Below are 8729 nucleotides of genomic sequence, written 5' to 3'. Positions count from 1 at the left end.
TCCTCTGACTGCCACACAGGTGTGGTGGAGTTCCTGCCAACACACACATCATTCACATGTACAATAATAACTTCACAAATTAAAAGGATCCCTGGTGCAGATGGGCTCGTTCAATTAAATGTCTACTGCTCAGGAATGTCTACATGAGTTTAGATCCCTAGAACTGGCATGCCTGTAACTCCAATGCCATACGAGCAAATTGATAAGATCCCTGAAGCTCACTGGCTGGCCAGCCTAGCCAAACTGTGAGTTTCAGGTTTAGTGAGAGACTCTGTCTCAAAAAATATAGCTGGAGAACAATGGAGAAAAGACACTTATGCCTACCTCTGGTCTCTACATTGGTCTCTACATTCAGGGCATGTCACGCTCAAGTATACCACATAATACACAAAGAATCATCCACATGAATAAAATAATGGCAGGTGAATGCCAAATTGTGTGAGGACTTAATAAATGGACATCTCTTATACTCTTATAGAGAATAACAAGGGAGACCTGGGGTTGGAAAGATGGCCCCATGGTTAAGAGCATATATTACTCACTCAGAGGACCTTGTGTGGTTCTCAGCATCCATGTTGGATGACCCACAACTGCCTGTTACTTTAGCTTCAGAAGATTCAACACCCTCTTCTGGACTCTACAGGCACCTGCACTCAAACACACACACACACACACACACACACACACACACACACACACCACTCCCTAAATAAAGTTTAAAAAGTCAATCCCAATACAAGTGGTTCAGAGACAGAAAATACCTTGATTATTGAATTTTCTTTCTTTATTCCCTGGCCCCCTTTCCCAATAAAAGGTTTCTTTGTGTAGCCCTGGTTATCCTGGAACTCACTCTGTAGACCAGACTGGCCTTGAACTCAGGGATTCTCCTGCTTCTGCCTGCCTTCAAAGTATTTGGATTAAAGATATTCAGCACCACACAGCAATTATTGAATTTTTCCTGTCCTGGGCCATAATTAAGACTTCCACCTGCAAACTCTCACATGCATTTTCTCTTCTTTTGGATTAAAGGCCAGTCTGAGGTGTATCATCTATCATTTCTCCCTTGCTCTGTCCCTCTTCACTGTGATTCCTTCTGTAGGTGCCAAGTTTTGGAAATCCAGGAATGGCCATTTAGCACAGATGTAACTTGTACTCTCTTTTGTTTGTGCCCAACCCATCAAAATCCCAACACAATTCTTCAAAGATCTTGAAAGGACAATTTCCAACTTCATATGGAAACATACTCACCAGCATAACCACCACCACCAACTACAATACCAGGATATCTAAAAGCAATCTTAAATAATAAAGGAAATGCAGGAGATATCACCATTCCCAATCTCAAATTGTACTACAGAGCTATAGTAATAAAAACACCATGGTATTGACATAAAAACAGACATATGGATCAATGTATCTGAACTGAAGAGTCATATATAAGTCGACATATCTATGGACAGTGGATTTTAAACCAAGAAGCCAGAAATACACACTGGAAAAAGGACAGCATCTTCAACAAATAGTATTGAGCAAAGTGGATGGCTACATGTAGGAGAATGCAAAAAGGTTTATATTTATTGCCTTGCACAAATGGATCAAGGACCTCAACATTAGGCCAAATATCCTGAATTTGGTAAAAGAGAAAGTGGGAAATAGTCTTGAACACATTGACAGAGAAAAAAAAAACTTTCTTAACAGAATGCCATTAGCATAGGCACTAAAAACATCAATTTATAAATGAGACCTCACAACACTAAACATCTTCTGTATGGCAAAAGGACACCATCATTCAGACAAAGTGGCAAATCACAGACTGGGAAAATATCTGTACCAATTATACATCTGATAGAGGGCTAATTTTCAAAATATATTAATAACTTTAAAACCTGGACATCAAAGAAAACAAATAACCCAATTTTAAAATGGGTTATAGATCTAATCAGACAGTTCTGAAAATATGAAATACAAATGTCTGTGAACCAATTAAAGAAATATTTAACATCCTTAGTTGTCAGGGAAGTGCAAATCAAAACTACTTTGATATTTCATCTTACTTCACTCAGAATCGCCACAATCAATAAAACAAATGACAACGCATGCTGGTGAGGACATGAGTTAGAAGGAACACCCATTCATTGCAGGTGGGAGTATAGACTTATAAGCCAGGTCTAGCACAGATGTTGTGACATAATCCTGTTTGTGGAAAAGGGCCAGCAGGGCATGTGTCTTAAAGTGCTGATGGATGCTATAGGCATGAGGCTTGTTTGTATAATAATGTATATCTTTTACTTCAAGTTCCTCCTTTAGGGAATGGTCTCCTTGCCAAGGTTATTGAGGAATGTTCTCTCTGCCAAGGTTAATGATGCCATAATAATCAGAAACAGCACAATTCTGGGAGGCAGGGGTGTGTTTTATGTACCTCAGTAAAATGGTAGTGCTGTAACCTTCAGGGTAGCCCTTAAGGCTGTCGGAAAGAACTCTGAAAACATGAGTTCAAGAATATATAAGCAGGATTTCTGAGCTATGCAAAATATAAGGATGCAATATAAATTATTTGAGGGACTTCTTGGACTAGAAAGAACAGAGGTGTTGCACTAATGAAATGATAAAGAGAAAAGGATAGTTAAAAATAAATGTATTTTTCAGGGTTCTCTAGAATCACAGAATTTATGGGTAGTCTCTATATAGTAAGGGAATTTGTTGATGGCTTATAGATTTTAGTCCAACTCCCCAACAATGGTCAGCACCAGCTGTGAGTGGAAGTCCAAGGATCTAGCAGTTTCTCAGTCCACAAGGCAAGCAGGCAAAGGAGAGTCCTCCTTCTTCCAACATCCTTATGTAGGTCTCCAGCAGAAGGAGTGGCCCAGATTAAAGGTGTGTACTACCACGCCTGGATCTGGGACTTGCTTTGTTCCAGATGACCTTGAACTCAGAGATCTCCTTGCCTTAGTCTCCTAGGATTCATAGCCCCTATGCCTCAAGATAACCATGCCAAGATCTAGGTCAAAAACTTGTATCTCCTAACCTCAAGATCAGGATCACAGGTGAGCCTTCCAATTCTGGATTATAGTTCATTCCAGATATAGTCAAGTTGACAACCAGGAATAGCCACTACAATAAACAAACAAACAAGGCCAATGGTTTAAGTAATAAAGAGGCACAAGGAAGTAAAGGAGTGGTAACCTCGGGGTGGGATCCTACTCAGCTAAACTTATTGTTTGTGTCTGTTTACAGAGTAAATTCCAGGATAGCCAAATTTAGTCAGTGAAGGAGTTATATTATATTAATTATTTATTAATAATGCCCATTGAAGGGTTGCTTCCCACCTCAATGGTTTATGTTCCCAAATGAAACACACACACACACACAGCCTTTATGTTTTAATATGCCCTAAGCAGCACAATAGCTGGGTGACTGTGTAACCTCCATGTTGTTAGAATCTATTTCCCATGAATAATTCCAAGTTACTACTTACAATTTCTATGTTCCATCTTGGCTGCTCTGGGCCCAATTGAGCAGCCCTCTGGGCTGCAATCTCTTGGCCACCTTACATGGCAACTTGGCACTCTCCTGTCCACCCTCAGGCATGGCATCTCTCCTCCTTTCTCTTCTCCTAGCAGTCCCAAGTCTAGGAACCCTAAACCTCACCCCTCTTTTTCTACTCCCCAGCTATTGGCTGCTGGAATCTTTATTTACTAATCAGAAATAACTTGGGGCAGGTTCTCAGAAGCTATGTGCAGACCCTCTCCTGCAAACTAATTTGGGAGAACCAATTAGCATTAGAATATAAGTAGCTACAGAGTTGGAAATCATTAAACGAACTTTCTCACAAAAATATAACCTCTCTGTGTAGCTTTGGCAAACATGAGTTCTATGCCCAGTGAACCGCATAGGACTTGCTATGTTAAAAAATATACTTACTGTCTTTTTCTAAAAATCAAGGGGCTAAGGTCATAAAATGATGATTGTGGAATAATCAAAAGAGAACCTGGGGTAAATGACTGAATTAATATGCCAATAAAAGACTAGGTTTTGGTCTGCAAATGCTGAGCTATCCAGAGAGCTCTATTAGAATTTTGTCTAGTAGGTTTTTTGACTTTAGTCAGAAAACCCAAGAGCTATGCAGAGAGCTATTACAGCTCCTTTGGAATTTTTTGAGGTTTTCTAACTTTGGTTGGAAAACCCCTGAGCTATCTGGAGAACTGTCTAGACAGCTATCTTGAGTAGACTACAGAGCTGTCAGCTTGCACCCCATCACTGATTTCGAGTCATTTCTTCTGCCACTCCCAACACCCCTTCCTCAGGACTCCCAACCAAGCCAAGATTGGTCCTTGGCATGTATACAGCCTCCGTGGAAAACAGTGTGGCAGTTCCTTGGGAAGCTGAGAATGTATCTATCTCAAAATCCAGCTAGACCATTCTTGTGCGTATACTCAAAGGACTCTACATCCTACTATAGAGACACTTCCTCATCCACGTTCATTTTTGCCACAATAGCCAGAAATTGGAAAGAACCTAGATGCTCATCGACTGAGGAATGGATAAAAATAGAGCTTAGTTATACAAAGTAATATTACTCAGCTAATTTTTTTTTTAAAAAGTGAAATCATGAAATTTGCAGGTAAATGGATGCAGCTAGAAAAAAAATTATCCTTAGTGATATAACCCAGACCCCAAAAGACAAATATGGTATGTATTTTTTAAGATTTATTTATTTATTTATTTATTTATTTATATGAGTATACTGTAGCTGTATTCAGACATATAAGAAGAGAGCATCAGATCCCAATAGAAATGGTTGTGAGCTACCATGTGGTTGCTATGAATTTAACTCAGGATCTCTGAAGGCTTAGTCAGTAATCTTAACTGCTGAGCCATCTCATCAGCCCTGTATATTCTTTATATGTGGATGTTAGCTGTTAAGGCTTTTATAGGCATGCTATAATCCATATAACCACAGAAGTTAAGTACATAGAGTAAGGGACTATACTGGCTGGTTTTGTGTGTCAACTTGACGCAAGCTGGAGTTATCCCAGAAAAAGGAGCCTCAGTTGAGAAAATGCCTCCACGAGATCCAGCTGTAAGACATTTTCTCAATTAGTGATCAAGCCCATTGTAGGTGATACCATCCCTAGGCTGGTGGTTCTAGGTTCTATAAGAAAGCAACCTGAGCAAACCAGGGAAGGCAAACCAGTAAGCATTATTCCTTGATGGCCTCTGCATCCGTTCTTGCCTGCCCTGTGTAAGTTCCAGTCCTGAAGTCCTTCGGTGATGAACAGCAATGGGGAAGTGTAAGCTGAATAAACCCTTTCCTCCCCAACTTGCTTCTTGGTCATGAGGTTTTGTGCAGGAATACAAACCCTGACTAAGACAGAGCCTATGGTAGGATGGAAGGATCTCCCAAGGAAGGGGAAATAAAATATTTAGTTATGAAAAGATGAAGGGGACCATATTCAGAGGATTAAATGGAGAGGAGGAGAGAAGAGGGGATAAGAAAAGGAAAACAGGAGGGGCAGCTAAAACTAAGAGCCATTTGAAGAGTCATATGGAACCCTACTATAGTAGATTTTTCTTAAAATATATACATTCATGAAAGAAACATAAATGTAGTCACCAAACAACAAGGGAAATAAAACTACAACTAGACTTCTCTCACCACCAAGTAAGACCTCCACTGCCAGCAATAGGTTACATCTAATTGAGTTGTTGGCCAAAAGAGCCCCATGGAAACCCCCAAACAACTCTGGCTATTTCCAAGACTATTGCTTGCTCTCCACAAACTGATGGTAAGGTCCTACTACTGATACCTACATATCTCAGTGAACACAGAGAAGTTGAGCTGATGTCCAACTAGAGCCTTCACCCCAAATCACTAGTGTTCATGTTAGCTGAAGGTACCCTACACCACTACCTGAGGAGAAAGGCAAACATCAACCCAGCTACAAACCCTTTGATCTACAATGGTGACCTGACTGCATGATAAAGTTGATGTAATAGTGCCACAAACATTGTGTGAGTAACCAAGCACTATCTGACTGGATTTAAGGCCCACCCATGAGATGGAACCCGGACCTGATACTGCTTGGGTACCCAAGAACTGGAATCTAAATAGGCCATGGACCTAGGGAGAAACTAAAAACTATTGAACTGCTAAATGGACATAGCAATATAATGACTCTCAATAATATTCAGATGTACCCATATATAAGGTCTCATCTGTCACCAGAGAGGCTTCCACCTGCAGTATCCGAGAACAAATACAGAGCCTCACACGCGGATAATGTGCAGGGGGTGAGAGGCCTTGGAACACTCAGGGGTTTTTTTGGTGGTGGTGGTTTGTTTTTGTTGTTCTTATTAGTTTGTTTGGGTTTTTTTGGGGGGGGGTGTTTGGTTTTGGTTTTGGTTTTGGGTTTGGTTTGGTTTGGTTTGGTTTTTTGAGAAAAGGTTTCTCTGTGTAGCCTTGGCTATCCTGAAGCTTCATTTATAGACCAGGCTGGCCTTGAACTCAGAGGTCTGCCTACCTTTGCCTCCTGAGTGATTCGATGAAAGATGTGTGTCACCATGCCTAGCTGGAACACTCAGTCTTAAATGGCATGTCTTCATCAAACTCCTCCTGTGGGGCAAGTGGAACTGTGTCACCAGACAAAAACTGGGTAAGATCGAGTGTATTCAGAAACCCCAGTTCTCTCATACCCAAGGATGGGAGGAGTTTCATCTACCAGATTCCAGTCCTGGAACACAGGACCCCCTGGAGAGGACTGTGACTCATAGGGCCAGTACCCGAAGCCCCTCCACATGCAGATGAGGTAGACCTAACAACTCAGACCAAGTCAATAGAGAGCATCTGCTCCTAGACCCCCAACCCACCCCAAAATATATATATAAGACCCTGACACGAGGAATAAAACACACACGTTACTTCATCAAGGACTGTCCGATAGCCTCTGTCTTATAGAGATGTAACACTTTGGGGAAGAGAATTCTCCCCTGAAGCTTTCGTCATCGCTGAAAGCTGCTCAAGCCCACCACAGTCACTTCCTGCTCCCTGACTCTGACCTTGGCTCCTGGCTGCCTGCTGTGCTCCAGCCTGCTGCCACACCACACCATACCACACTGAGGAAGAAGCCTGGCAGTTTGCCTTGATCAGATTCCCTTCCCCTTCTGAGGCCACTCTGGCCTGGCCAGAGTCCCACAGATCTCTGCAGATAGCATCCAGTAAGTAGGCCAGCACCCTCCCTCAGGGCTCAGGGAACTTGGTGGAAGAGGCAAAAAGAGTCAATGGTCCTCTGACCTCAACATGAGCACCATGGTATTCATGAGCAAACACCTACATATGCATATGCCAGTCAAACTGTAACAGCAACAACAAAGGAAATCCCTTACCCCATCAGCAGTTATCTGCTTACACTCCATCTGGTAAAAGGACTCATGAGCCTCTCTTCTGTCCATGAAGAAACATTACTGGAACTAGTCTTCTTTTTTCTTTTTTTTAAAAAGATTTATTTATTTATTTATTTATTTTAGGTATATGAATACAATGTCACTCTCTTCAGACACACCAGAAGAGGGCATCAGATCCCATTACAGATGGTCATGAGCCACCATGTNGTTTCTAGGAATTGAACTCAGGACCTCTGGAAGAGCAGTCAGTGTTCTTAACCACTGAGCCATCTCTTGAGCCATGACCAGTCTTGTTTAGGATTCATACAAGAAATCACAGCTGCTGAGATTTCAAAAGGACAATGACCATGTCATGTCTGGAGGACAGGATTCCATAACAGAGGTGTGTGTGTGTGTGTGTGTGCATGCATATGTGTGTGTATGACCATGTATATATGTGCATATGTGCATCTGAGTGTCTGTGCATGTATGTGTGTATGCATGTTTATGAGTTTGTGTGAGTCTGTGTGTATGAGTGTGAATGTGTAAGTGTGTGTGAGTGTATGTGAATATGTATATGGTGTGTGTATGTGTGTGTGAGAACATGTGTGAATATATATGAATATGTGTGTGTTTATGAATATGTGTGGGAGTATATGTGTGTGAATGTGAGTGTATGTACGTGAGTGTGTGTGTGTGTTGACATAGGGACTCAGGTTGAATATTGTGTGGCTGGTTTTTGTCACCTTAGCACAAACCAAGACATATTTGGGAAGAGAGAACTTAAGTTGAGAAAATGGCCCAACTAGCTTGGCCTACCATGCATTTGCTTGATTGGTGATTCAGGTGGGAGGGCACAGTTCACCACAGGAGGCATAGGATGACGATCTTGGGTTCTCTGAGAAAGCAGGTTAAGCAAGCCAGTAAGCAGCACTCTTCCATGGCTTCTGCATCACTTAACAGCCCTGAGTTCCTGCCCTGAATTACCCTCCCTGGATGATGGGCAACTGCAAGCTGTAAAACAAACAAATCCTTTCTTTCTTTTTGTCATGGTATTTTGTTGCAACAATCGAAACCCTAACTAAGGTAGTTTTTAATTAGGTAAACAAGGATGACCTTGAACTTCTAACCTTTCTCCTTTTACCTCCAGGATGCTGGGATAAAAGCAGTACACCACAGCTACTGTTATGCAGTCTTTTTTGTTTGTTTGTTTTGCTTTGTTTTGTTTTTTCAAGACAGGGTTTCTCTGTGTATTCCTGGCTGTCCTGGAACTCACTCTGTAGACCAGGCTGGCCTCGAACTCAGAAATCCACCTGCCTCTGCCTCCCAAGTGCTGGGATTAAAGGCGT

At 41.6% G+C, this 8729-nt stretch overlaps 2 non-coding genes and 1 pseudogene across 2 annotated transcripts; all 3 read left to right on the top strand.

Moving 5' to 3' along the window:
• LOC110308959 overlaps nt 1-8729 on the top strand; it is a 30469-nt pseudogene that overhangs the window by 10080 nt on the left and 11660 nt on the right.
• Nucleotides 4057-4115, top strand: LOC115029271. The gene has a single exon (XR_003834849.1). It is a non-coding gene; the product is annotated as a U7 small nuclear RNA (small nuclear RNA).
• Nucleotides 4129-4187, top strand: LOC115029274. Its single transcript, XR_003834852.1, has one exon. It is a non-coding gene; the product is annotated as a U7 small nuclear RNA (small nuclear RNA).

This window comes from Mus caroli, chromosome 14, assembly GCF_900094665.2.
Source record: "Mus caroli chromosome 14, CAROLI_EIJ_v1.1, whole genome shotgun sequence".
Lineage (NCBI taxonomy): Eukaryota > Metazoa > Chordata > Mammalia > Rodentia > Muridae > Mus > Mus caroli.
Note: the sequence above shows the minus strand (reverse complement) of the source record. Positions and strands in the feature narration are given on the sequence as shown.